The 11434-nt window shown below is 45.6% G+C and overlaps 1 pseudogene; it reads left to right on the top strand.

The window, feature by feature from the left end:
• Positions 1–848: 848 nt before the first annotated feature.
• Positions 849–1943, top strand: LOC147426801 (uncharacterized; annotated as a pseudogene).
• Positions 1944–11434: the final 9491 nt, after the last annotated feature.

Raw genomic sequence — 11434 nt, 5'->3', positions numbered from 1 at the left:
TGTTCAACACTAAACACATATTGACACATACTTCAATGTTAATGCGGCTTTGTGTTGGTGTTTAGTGTCCAAGAGTTAATGACAATTGCCATATTGAGATGAAAGAAGAGGACACTACAGCCCATATGATATTTTGGCAACAAATGATCAACGTGTAGAGCGTAATAGGGTACCCCCGCCAGATTTTACTAGCTTTATGGCAGATGAAGCCCAAGCAAACTAGAATGCGATGCGTACAATTTTCAATGGAGGTCCAGATATGGTGATGAAAGGTAGGGAGAGATCTTGCCTTTTCCATTGGGAACAAAGTCTAGGGATCCACACCACAAAATATGTGCTCAATGCATTTCAAGATGAGCACAAGCGACTTTGTCAAATGTGGCGGTGCACGCAAAGCAGTGAATATGCAGAGGCCCAATATCGGTTCATTCGAGCTTGGTGGGCAACAAGAAAGGTTGCAGATGGGAATCTAGGCCCAATGGAGTGCTGGTTGAGTTGGTGGCATGTGAGGTACCCTCATTGGAGGAAGGAAATAGTTGGTGTAAGTTTTTAGATATATTCTAGAATAGGTTCTAGGATGTATATTTAATTAAACCCTTCATGAAATCAATGAAATAAATATTTTTCTTGTTTTGTAGGCTCTAGATGACTCTTGCATTGAGATCATCCCTCGAACAAATCTCTCAGAGTCACGTCACACATCATGGCTAGCAGGTGAAGGTCACAAGCCTAAAATTTCTTTGTACGATGCAACAGTTTTGGATATTGGGAATACTCTTCTTCAACAATCCAAAAGAATCACATATACAGAGGGTAAGTATATAGGAAGCGGAGCAAGCATAAGCAAGATGAGAGACAGGGCAGCTTCACGACAATTTCACACACCTACTCCATCACAGACTAGCCGTGTTGTGAACGATGCAATTGGAGGAACTGGTCTTCCAAGGGTGCCTCAATTTTTTGGAGACAGGGTTACAATGACAAGGCGATGCAAGACATTCGGCAATGTTATAGGCGAGGAGGCTAATAGTTCACACAGGCTAGAGTATGCACTCAAAATGTTGCTCGACAAAGAAAGGCTCGAAAGTTGTCATTTGGAGATGCATCACAGGTAAATGAAGATCACTCTATGGACGACGGGGTGACAATAAAGGCCATCGAGGTTGACATAAATGACACCATGCGGGGCATCCGCAGGTGCAAACCGCGGTCTAAGTTCACTTGCCAAGGAAAAATCAAAGGAGGAAAGTGCAAGAAAAAGGTGAATTTATGCGCAGAGGGAACATCGGCACCAAGTTTTTGGGGGAAATGCAATTGGGAGGGGTGCAACAATGAGACATGGGTATGGTTTTATAGTGACGATGTCAAACGTGTGGGATGTATGTCCATATATTGTGATGTGGCCTCCAAGAACTCCACTTGAGTGGCCAGTGGCACAAGGCACGAACTTAACAGCACTAGAAGTGAAGTCTTTGCAGCTAGCGGGGTTTTATATCGCAACAGAAACTATGGAAGTGCAAGGGCAAAGACGTGCGGGCAGGTACATGACAGGTGTTTCTGAAGAGGCATCAAAAAGGATCGACAGTGCTCTAGGACTAGAAATGGTCATTGAACAAGCGGAAATGGTAAAGATCGGTAAGCACGAAGTCTTCATTGTGGAAACACCAAACTCAAAGTTATGTGGTGAGAAATATCGAGTCACAATAGCCAGGAATCCTAGTTGTACTTGCAGAGACTTCCAAAGGAGGTTAGGGGAAGGAATGACCTATGTGGCTTGCAAACACTTGTATTATATCTACTTGAGATTGTTTGGAATGGACATAAACCATAACATGTTTATTCATCGGTCTAATCTGGCTGATAACGAGCTCAAAACTTTGCTAAGTGCAAAAAGGCTGTTGTAATAATTTAGCATTATTTGGGCTATCACATTTACCTTGAGTTGTGCAAATGATGATATTGTTTTGAGTTTTCCACTAATTGAATTCTCTCATTGTTGTCTTTTGATATGCAATTAGAGAGAGAGAGAGAGAGAGAGAGAGAGAGAGAGAGAGAGAGAGAGAGAGAGAGAGAGAGAGTGCAAAAAGGTTGGTGTAATAATCTAGCATTTTTTGGGCTATCACAATTACCTTAAGTTGTGCAATGATGATATTGTTTTGAGTTTTCCACAAAGTGAATTCTCTCATTGTTGTCTTTTGATATGCAATTAGAGAGAGAGAGAGAGAGAGAGAGAGAGAGAGAGAGAGAGAGAAAGAGACAAAATCAAGAAAATGAGAAAGGGAGAGAGAGAAAGAGAGACAAAATCCAAAAAATGAGAGAGAGAGAGAGAGAGAGAGAGAGAGTATGTGGGGGGAGGGGGGAGAGAGAGACAAGTGAGAGAAAAAGAGAGACAAAATCAACAAAATAAAGAGAGACAAAGAGGATGAGTGAGTGAGAGAGAGAGAGAGAGAGAGAGAGAGAGAGAGAGAGAGAGGAGGTGCTTGAGTAGCCCATTGGAGGGAAGAGTGGGAGGAGAGCCGGTGGCAATGGGCAGTGGTGGTAGGAGGAGGAGTGGCGAATGGTGGTAGTGAGCTAACACCACCAACCACCAATGGTGGGCTAGGGTGTTGGTGGTCATGGGTGGCAATGGGAGGTAAAGGTGGTGGGAAAAAAAAAACTCGCTCTAAAGCTCACTCCATTGAGCTCGCTCCATAACCACCCCCTTTGAACACTAATGTGGCATTGCAAGCTCAAAATGCCCCCCCCCCCCCCCCCCCCCCCCCCCCCCCCCCCCCCAACACACACACACACACACACACACACACACACACACACCACCTCCTTAAACCTCATGAGGTGAGTCCTAACCCCCTGCCTCTAAATGGTCATTTTTCCCTAATTTTAAATGTCTGGCACAATGTTGATAATCGACCCTCTTCCATGGAAGAAAACCATGTTTATCCACATCTTCCTAACATTGTTAATGTTTAAAGAACTTCATATGACACAGAAGTAGAGAATAAGGGTAATGAAGATTTCAATGAACGGTCCAATACAAAGACCGAGAACCTCAATACTTCCAAGCAGGAAGACTCAAAGGGGGAAGTGGTGGTCAATTCTACTGAACTCAATCATTGGTATAAGCATCTGTAGGAAAGAGTGGTAATAGTACTCTGCCATGGAATTAGACCTTCTGTTGAAGTCTTGAAGCAATAGATTTCTCAAGAATGGGAGTCAAGGAATATCTTTCAACTCAGGTGCAATATCTCCCTAATAACTATTATTATTTTTTCTTTGAAGACTTACAAGTGATCAGTAGAGGTCAATAGCTGCTTAGAAACACTCCCATATCTGTATTCAAATGGCATAGGGGATTTGACCCTTAAGGTAAAAAACCCTCCAAGATATGTTACCATATACATGTGGTAGTGATGTGTGTGAACACACTAGGACCGCCGGGGCATTTTTTCCCTCTTTAGGAGGTTTTTTCCCCCGAGCATTGTATATATGTCCATCACTCTAGGGCTATCCATCTTTCCATTGCATACTAAGTAACACACTCTCTATTGTGTGCCTTGAGCTTCCTTCGTCTTCTCCAAGCTGTGTGCATTTCTCTGCAACCCTAATTCCAACAATTGGTATCAGAGCATGTTGCGTCCTCCCAGGCTTAGTCGCCAGCTGCTCCAGCACATGCCTGCTCACTTTCTCTGATTTGTTTGAGCTTTTGCAAGCATTCGTAGGTTGACAAAAATTTCGGGCTCATTTCGGCCTTCGTTTCCACTACAGGCAGTATTGCATAGGCTATTTCGTCATTTTGTGCAAAAATTTTGTCAGTGCCGTTTTCTGCATAACAGGTGCCTCATAGTCTTCTACGATTTGTGTTGTATAGCACGTGTTGTTCCCGCTCCGTTTTTCCTATTTTCGGGCAGTTTTCACATCAGGTGCAGCATTTACCATGGCTAACAACAACACAAATGTGTTCAAGATGTTTGCTGAGGACAGGTTGGATGGGGACAACTACCCTATATGGGCTTATATGATGCAACATGTTCTTGTGTCAGAGGGCGTCTGGAACATTGTGCAGGGCATTGATGTACGTCCTGGTTCTGAGGATGTAGGCGATGTTGAGGATGTTGCAGGTCTTGCTGCAAGGATTGTTGCTATTTGAGTTGTTTTGCCTACGGCAAAACAAGCTCGTTGCGATGTAAAGGATGTGCAAGCTCATGCATTGATTGCGTTGTCTGTGAAGCGCACCATTGTTCCTCACATTCGTTCAACAAAATCTGCAAAACAGGCTTGGGATATTCTAGCAGGTCTTTATGCAAGCCGCAATGAGGCTAAAATTGCTTTGCTGCGTAAAGAGCTGGAGTCGAAGATTATGCATGAGGAAGATGATATGGACACCTTTCTTGTTGGTGTCAAGGATATCAATTAGCAACTTATTTCTGCAGGTGAGTCATTTCAGACAGTTCCCTTGTGCAGACTGTTCTTGATGCCTTACTAGATTCTTACCAGACTTTTGCAAGTACTTGGAGACTTATGACCCAAGGAAATCTTGAAGTTGTCAAGTTTGATGCATTATGCACATTGTTGTTGCAAGAGTCACTTTCTAGAAAAAAAAGGACTAGGCAACGTGCAGTTGAACAGGTTTTTATTCCTTCTCAAAGAAAGGGTGGTAACAGCAATGCCACCACTTCTTATGGTTCTACTGCGAGTGGCAAAAATTCTGTTCCTAATGCTTCTGCTGGCAGCAATTCGTCTGGAAATTCTGGTGATAAGGGCAAAAAGAAGATGTGTTGCCATTATTGTAAAGCTAATGATCACTTGATCAAGTCGTGTCCTAAGTTGAAGGCCAAAGAGGCTAAGAAGAAAGTGGGTGGTTCCACTGCAAATGCTGGGTCTACTACAAATGCAGCCATTGTTGAGTCTTCTGTGAAACGCGACTGTGATGCTAATGTTGATGCAGAATGGGCTTTTAGCACAAAGTGCACTTACAATCCTGTTGTCCATGATGCATGCTTGTCAGTTGCTGCAGATTCACATGTGTGGTATTTCGACAGTGGTGCTACAAAGCACATTACCTCACATCGTGAATTGTTTACCTCTCTCGAGTCTGTCCCTTGTGGGAATTCAGTCACTTGTGCCAACAATGCCTCTTATCCGGTTCAGGGAGTTGGAAAGATTATGCTTACTTCTGCAAATGGCAGTTCCTTCACACATGTTGATGCACTTTATGTACCTGGGATCAAGAAGAATCTCTTGTCTGTATCCGCACTTGCTAGACTTGGACTTGTAGTCAAATTTGTGGATGACAGATGTACAGTTCATGATCTCAGTTTTGGTGATGAAATTGTTGCATCTGGCCTTTTGTGTCGTGGGCTGTATAAGCTCACTTTGTATGACAAGTGTGGACAAAATTTACAAATGCTGTTGCAGATTCAAGGGCTATTTCAGATGCAAAACTTTGGCATGCACGTTTTGGTCATCTGAATTTTGCTAGTTTGCTGCGTTTGCACAAATCTGATATGGTTGCTTCTTTGCCGCCTCTTGAAGCACCTCTCAGACATGTTTGTGAAGGCTGTATTTTAGGTAAGATGCAGCGTTCTAAGTTTCCAAAGGATGGTTCAGTTCGGGCCACATGCAGGTTGCAGCTTGTGCATAGTGATGCTTGTGGGCCCATGCAAAATCCGTCCTTGGGCAATTACCTGTACTTCGTGACTTTCATTGATGATTAATCCAGGCATGCATGGGCATTTCCGCTTAAAGCGAAGTCCGAAGTCTTTATGTGCTTCAAACAATTTCTGGCTATGGCTGAAAATGTCTCGAAATGTACTATGGGCACCCTCCGTTCCGATCGAGGGGAGGAGTATATGTCTCATGAATTTAATGCATTTCTGGCTAGTCATGGGATAAAACACCAATGTACAGTGCCTTATACACCTCAGCAAAATGGTGTTGCTGAGAGGAAAAGTAGGTCATTGATGGAAATGGCACGATGTATGGTCAAAAGTCAAGCTTTGCCGCATTCTTTTTGGCTTGAGGCCATCATGTGTGCCACTTATGTACTTAACAGGTGTCCTACGAAGGCTTTGCAGTCTATTACTCCATATGAAGCATGGCATGATAGAAAGCCTTCTATTGAGCAAATGCGTGTTTTTGGCTGTTTGGCATATGCTTTGGTGCCACAAACACAGCACAGAAAATTGGATGATAAGGCTGTAAAATGTATTTTTGTTGGTTATAGTGCTGAAAGCAAAGGTTACAGGTTATATCATCCACAAACAAAGCGTATTCTGGTTTCACGGGATGCAGTGTTTGTGGAAGATTCTGTTCAGCCCTTGCTATCATGTACTAGAGACAATAATGTAAGCTCACAGGACATTTATGACACTTTGTTGCCTCTTTTCACGGGTGGAAATACGAATGTAAGTTCCAATGAGGCAAATGTACAGCCTATGGGGTTTTTGAAAATGTTACAGATCAGCCTATTACTGATGCAGATGCACATGATGTATTTGATGAGGAAAGGGCTGAAAATGAGCAGGCTAGAGGTATGCCAAAATGGCTGGTGCACACTTTGCGTGACAGTAAATTGGATGCACCTTTGTCTAGTCGTACTCGTTCAGGCTCTCGCCATGCATCTTATGCATCAGATTGTTATGTTTTGGCTATGTCTAGCTTACCTGATGTTGAGGAACCTCTATCTTTTGATGAAGCACAGAATTCAGAAAATTGGATGGCTGCCATGCAATCAGAATATGATGCACTTATAGAAAATGACACATGGACTTTATGTGATTTGCCTCCTGGCAAGAAGGCCATTGGCACGAAGTGGGTTTACAAATTGAAACGCAAGCCGGATAGTGAGATCGATCTCCATAAGGCTCGACTTGTTGCAAAGGTTTATGCACAACAAAAAGGCATAGATTATGAAGAGACTTTTGCTCCCACTTGTCGTATGACTACTGTCTGTTTTCTATGTGCATTGGCAGCTCATTTTGGTTGGATGTACATCAATCTAACATTGTTACTGCTTTCTTGAATGGTGACATATTTGAGGAAGTTTATGTAACGCGGCCTCGCAGTTTTGTCATAAAAGGACAAGAGGACAAAGTGTGCAGATGTAAGAAGGCTTTGTATGGGTTGAAGCAATCTCCTCGTGCTTGGTATGAGAAAGCTAACAATCATTTGGTTAAACGAGGCTTTTGTAACAGTCCAACAGAAAGCACATTGTATGTTAAGCGTGAGGGTGATGTACTTCTCATTGTGGTTCTTTATGTCGATGATTTGCTGATCACTAGACCAAATGAGAGACATATTGCTGAATTTAAGGCTGATTTGAATGCTACTTTCAAGATGAAAGATTTGGGGCTGTTGCATCATCACTTGGGTATACAGTTTAAGCAATGCGATGGTGGTATTGCCTTGTGTCAGAAAAGTTACATAGAGACATTGCTATGTAAGTTTGGACTTGAGGATTGCAAACCTATTGCCACTCCTATGGAAACATGTTTGAAGTTGAGTCTACATGATGTTGGCGATCCTGTTGATGTCACTCTTTACCAAACTGTTGTTGGCTACCTCATTTATGCATGCAACACGTTCAGTTTACAGTCTCACAGGTCAGCAGATTTATACATAGCCCAGGGTCTAAGCATTGGCAGGTTGTCAAGAGGATTTTCCGCTACCTTAGTGGCACTTTACATCTTGGCTTGTTTTATCCCAAGGGGGGATCATTGCCGCCAGACTTACATGCTTTTTCGGACTCAGATTGGGCTGGTTGTTTTGACACGCGAGTGTCCACAAGTGGTTTTTGTTTCATGCTTGGCAGTTCATGTATATCATGGTTGAGCAAGAAGCAACCTACTGTGGCCACTTCGAGTTGTGAGGTTGAGTACAGGGCAGTCTTCACAGCTACGGTTGAGTGTGTATGACTCAGACACCTTATGGCTGATTTGGGTGTTGGATAGGACACTGCCAACACTATCTACATTGACAGTCAGAGTGCATTGGCAGTTGCGAGGAACCCAATTTTTCATGCTCACACAAAGCACATTGAGGTGCATTACCACTATGTCAGGGAGAGGCTCTCAACAGGAGAGATCAGCTTGGCTTATATGCCAACACAGGACAACCTTGCAGAAGGCATTGTCTCTTGAGAAGCTTGAAGCTTTTCGCAAAGCTTTGGGCTTACTCCCCTTTGTGGACTGATCATGTCCTCAGGGCATGGCACTTCCCTTTACTCATGTGCCAGTTCTCGTTCACCGCATCACTCTAGGGGGGATTTGTTACCATATACATGTGGTAGTGATGTGTGTGAATACACTAGGACCGCCGGGGCATTTTTTCCCTCTTTATGAGGTTTTTTCCCCCGAGCATTGTATATACGTCCATCACTCTAGGGCTATCCATCTTTCCATTGCATACTAAGTAACACACTCTCTATTGTGTGCCTTGAGCTTCCTTCGTCTTCTCCAAGCTGTGTGCGTTTCTTTGCAACCCTAATTCCAACAAGGTACCTGTTTGGGTAGATTTCCTAGATTACCCGATTGAATACTACCCTGGCTCAAGAAAATGAGAGCACATGTACGGAAAGTGTTGGGTCAAAAACTCACCATGGTATTGTAGCGCGGATAACGTGTCGTGCTCTCTATAGTGGGTGGTCCTCAGTGCAATGTGCGTGAAAATCTCACTCAAACAGACTAAATCTCCCTCAAATAGACTGAACAGAAAGGAAACAGTAGACGTCAACAGAGCTCGCTAAGACACAACAGTAGACCAGAACATATGACTCGACTATCTCAAAGACTGATACAGACTCTGGCGTGGCAGCACACTCAGCTCCAGCCCAGGACTCTCAGGTACAATGGGGGTGTCGAGGCTCAGATGTGCCAGGATGGTGCAGACGTGCTCTGTGTAAAGACCCACTCTAGACGACTACGTACACGATCATAGGTGAAGAAGATCCTCGAATAACCAACCGCTACTACTCATATGTACCACATAAAGAGCCACCAACGGCTCATAAATGTCAGCCACGTGGTGACCTGGCCATGAGGTCCACTAGACCACCGTCGGTACCCTGCCACGTGTCACTTCCCAGCCCAGAGGGTCCGTCCAGTGTTTGTCCAGTGTGAACCGGCCTAGACCTGTCCTGTGAAAGACACTGTACCGTGAAGGACACTGTAGTCCGTCCAATGTGAACTGGCCTAGACCTGTCCTGTGAAAGACATTGTACCGTGAAGGACAATGTAGCCCTGCTACAAGTTGCCCGCCACAAGACCGCTCACCATCTCGGTGAGAGGAATACTAAAAAAAACTGTGAAAGAAAACCACTAGGTACTGCATCCGTACACTTCTTGAAGCAGGTGCTAGGCCCAACCATGACCTTACATGCCTCAAAAGTGGAGTAAAACACTGCCTTGCTTGCAACGCCTTAAGCCTTTTAATAGGCATAACCCAATATGATTGCATGGTCCAAGAATCCAAATCGGCAAAACAGACAGCTTGGCTCCTCAGCAAAGAGATATGCTCGGTTTAGATCCAGTGTATCTTTATCCTCCATAACCATAGTGAGAAGAAAATGACATGGTCCTCACTTGCAGATAAAATTGTTGAAAAGACTGATGATCAGAAGCTCGAGTAATAACGTAAGTGAGGTTAAGCTCTATCTTAATGGCGGAACAAAAAGCATTAACAACAATGGGATGCTTGAAAGCCACAAGGAACGCAGGTGAATGCTTGAAAGCCGAGGGGTAGGTAGGTGGGAGGGGGAGGGCGAGGGCGAGTGGGTAGGTAGGAGGGCTAGGGCGAGGGGGTAGGTAGGTGGGAGGGGGAGGGCGAGGGCGAGGGCGAGGGGGTAGGTAGGAGGGCTAGGGCGAGGGGGTAGGTAGGTGGGAGGGGGAGGGCGAGGGCGAGGGGGGAAGGTAGGAGGGCTAGGGCGAGGGGGTAGGTAGGGGGGCTAGGGCGAGGGGGTAGGTAGGTGGGAGGGGGAGGGCGAGGGGTAGGTAGGGGGGCTAGGGCGAGGGGGTAGGTAGGTGGGAGGGGGAGGGCGAGGGCGAGGGCGAGGGGATAGGTAGGAGGGCTAGGGCGAGGGGGTAGATAGGGGGGCTAGGGCGAGGGGTAGGTAGGTGGGAGGGCTAGGGCGAGGGATAGGTAGGTGGGAGGGGGAGGGCTAGGGCGAGGGGTAGGTAGGGGGGCTAGGGCGAGGGGGTAGGTAGGTGGGCTAGGGCGAGGGCGAGGGCGAGGGCGAGGGGTAGGTAGGGGGGCTAGGGCGAGGGCAAGAGGGGTGGGTAGGGTCGAGTAGGGGGAGGGCAAGGGCGAGTGGGTAGGTGAGGGGGATAGACAAGCGATCGCGACAATTTCATCTGCTGAACAACAGAATGCAGGAACCGGAACCAAGGGAGGATTTTGGAGGAGCCAGCACCAATGGAGGGCCTGTTGCCAGGAGCCTACAGCAGCAGGGGAGAACATTAGTGCCTGCTCTCTATTGTTTTGGTGACTCTCATGTAGATGATGGGAACAACAATGTTTGGCGCTCTTGATGATTTCTTTGCCACAACTGTGAACCCGAAGGATGTGGGCATTCTGATTGTGGGTAAGGTCGAGGGGGTAAGGGTAGATAGGTACAAGTAAGGAGCAGACCGCTATCATGAGCAAGACAGCTATCAAGATCTTGGAATTCATCTTGCAGGACGGGCTCTGAGAAGGGAGTTTGCTAGACACAGAGGAGAGCTTTCTTCTCGTCGAAGAAGAAAGAGACAACAAGGGGTTGATGTTTGAGGGAGAGTGAACTCCTGTAGAGGAGATTGCTTCCTACTTCTCTGCTTCTTCAAAGTCTCAGGTGGCTCATTAAGTATCGTAACTATGGAAACATTTGAAAAGGGTGTACCTTCAGGCAAGCAGTGAATAGAGACTCCATAACAAGGCATAGACTTGGTAGCATCCAACCATTCCAATAGATCCTCATCCGACCCGTCAGGTGGAGTAGGTTGTTCATGTTCAAGATTGGTTTCCATTGACAAAGAAACTTGTTGCACCACGGGATCCAGACCTCCTAAGAGAATCGGTTGCATCGGGGAGCCAGAAATATGTATCCACATTGCATCATTTCCCCAATCGTGGAGTGATTTAGTGTGTCGCAGCCATGGTCTTCCAATAAGCAAGGGAAATCCGTCCTCAACCTCGGGAAGACGAACCACCACAAAATCCAAGTTAAAAGTAAAGTTTTGTACCTGCAGAGGCACATTGTCCACGATGCCCACTGAGTATACTGTTCGTTGATCGGCCAATGTAACTGTGAAGGGAGCAGGGCGAGTAGGCTGTAGACCTAGAGCTAACATATTGAACTCCGGCATCAGGTTGATGCCAGATCCATCATCCACTATCACTCCTGAGAAATGCCGACCCAAAACGGACACTGTCAGGCGAGGGCTCCTATAATCCGTGAGTGGAG

Source organism: Adiantum capillus-veneris, chromosome 24 (genome assembly GCF_014529385.1).
Source record: "Adiantum capillus-veneris isolate H3 chromosome 24, ASM1452938v2, whole genome shotgun sequence".
Lineage (NCBI taxonomy): Eukaryota > Viridiplantae > Streptophyta > Polypodiopsida > Polypodiales > Pteridaceae > Adiantum > Adiantum capillus-veneris.
This window is presented reverse-complemented; position numbering and strand designations above follow the sequence as displayed.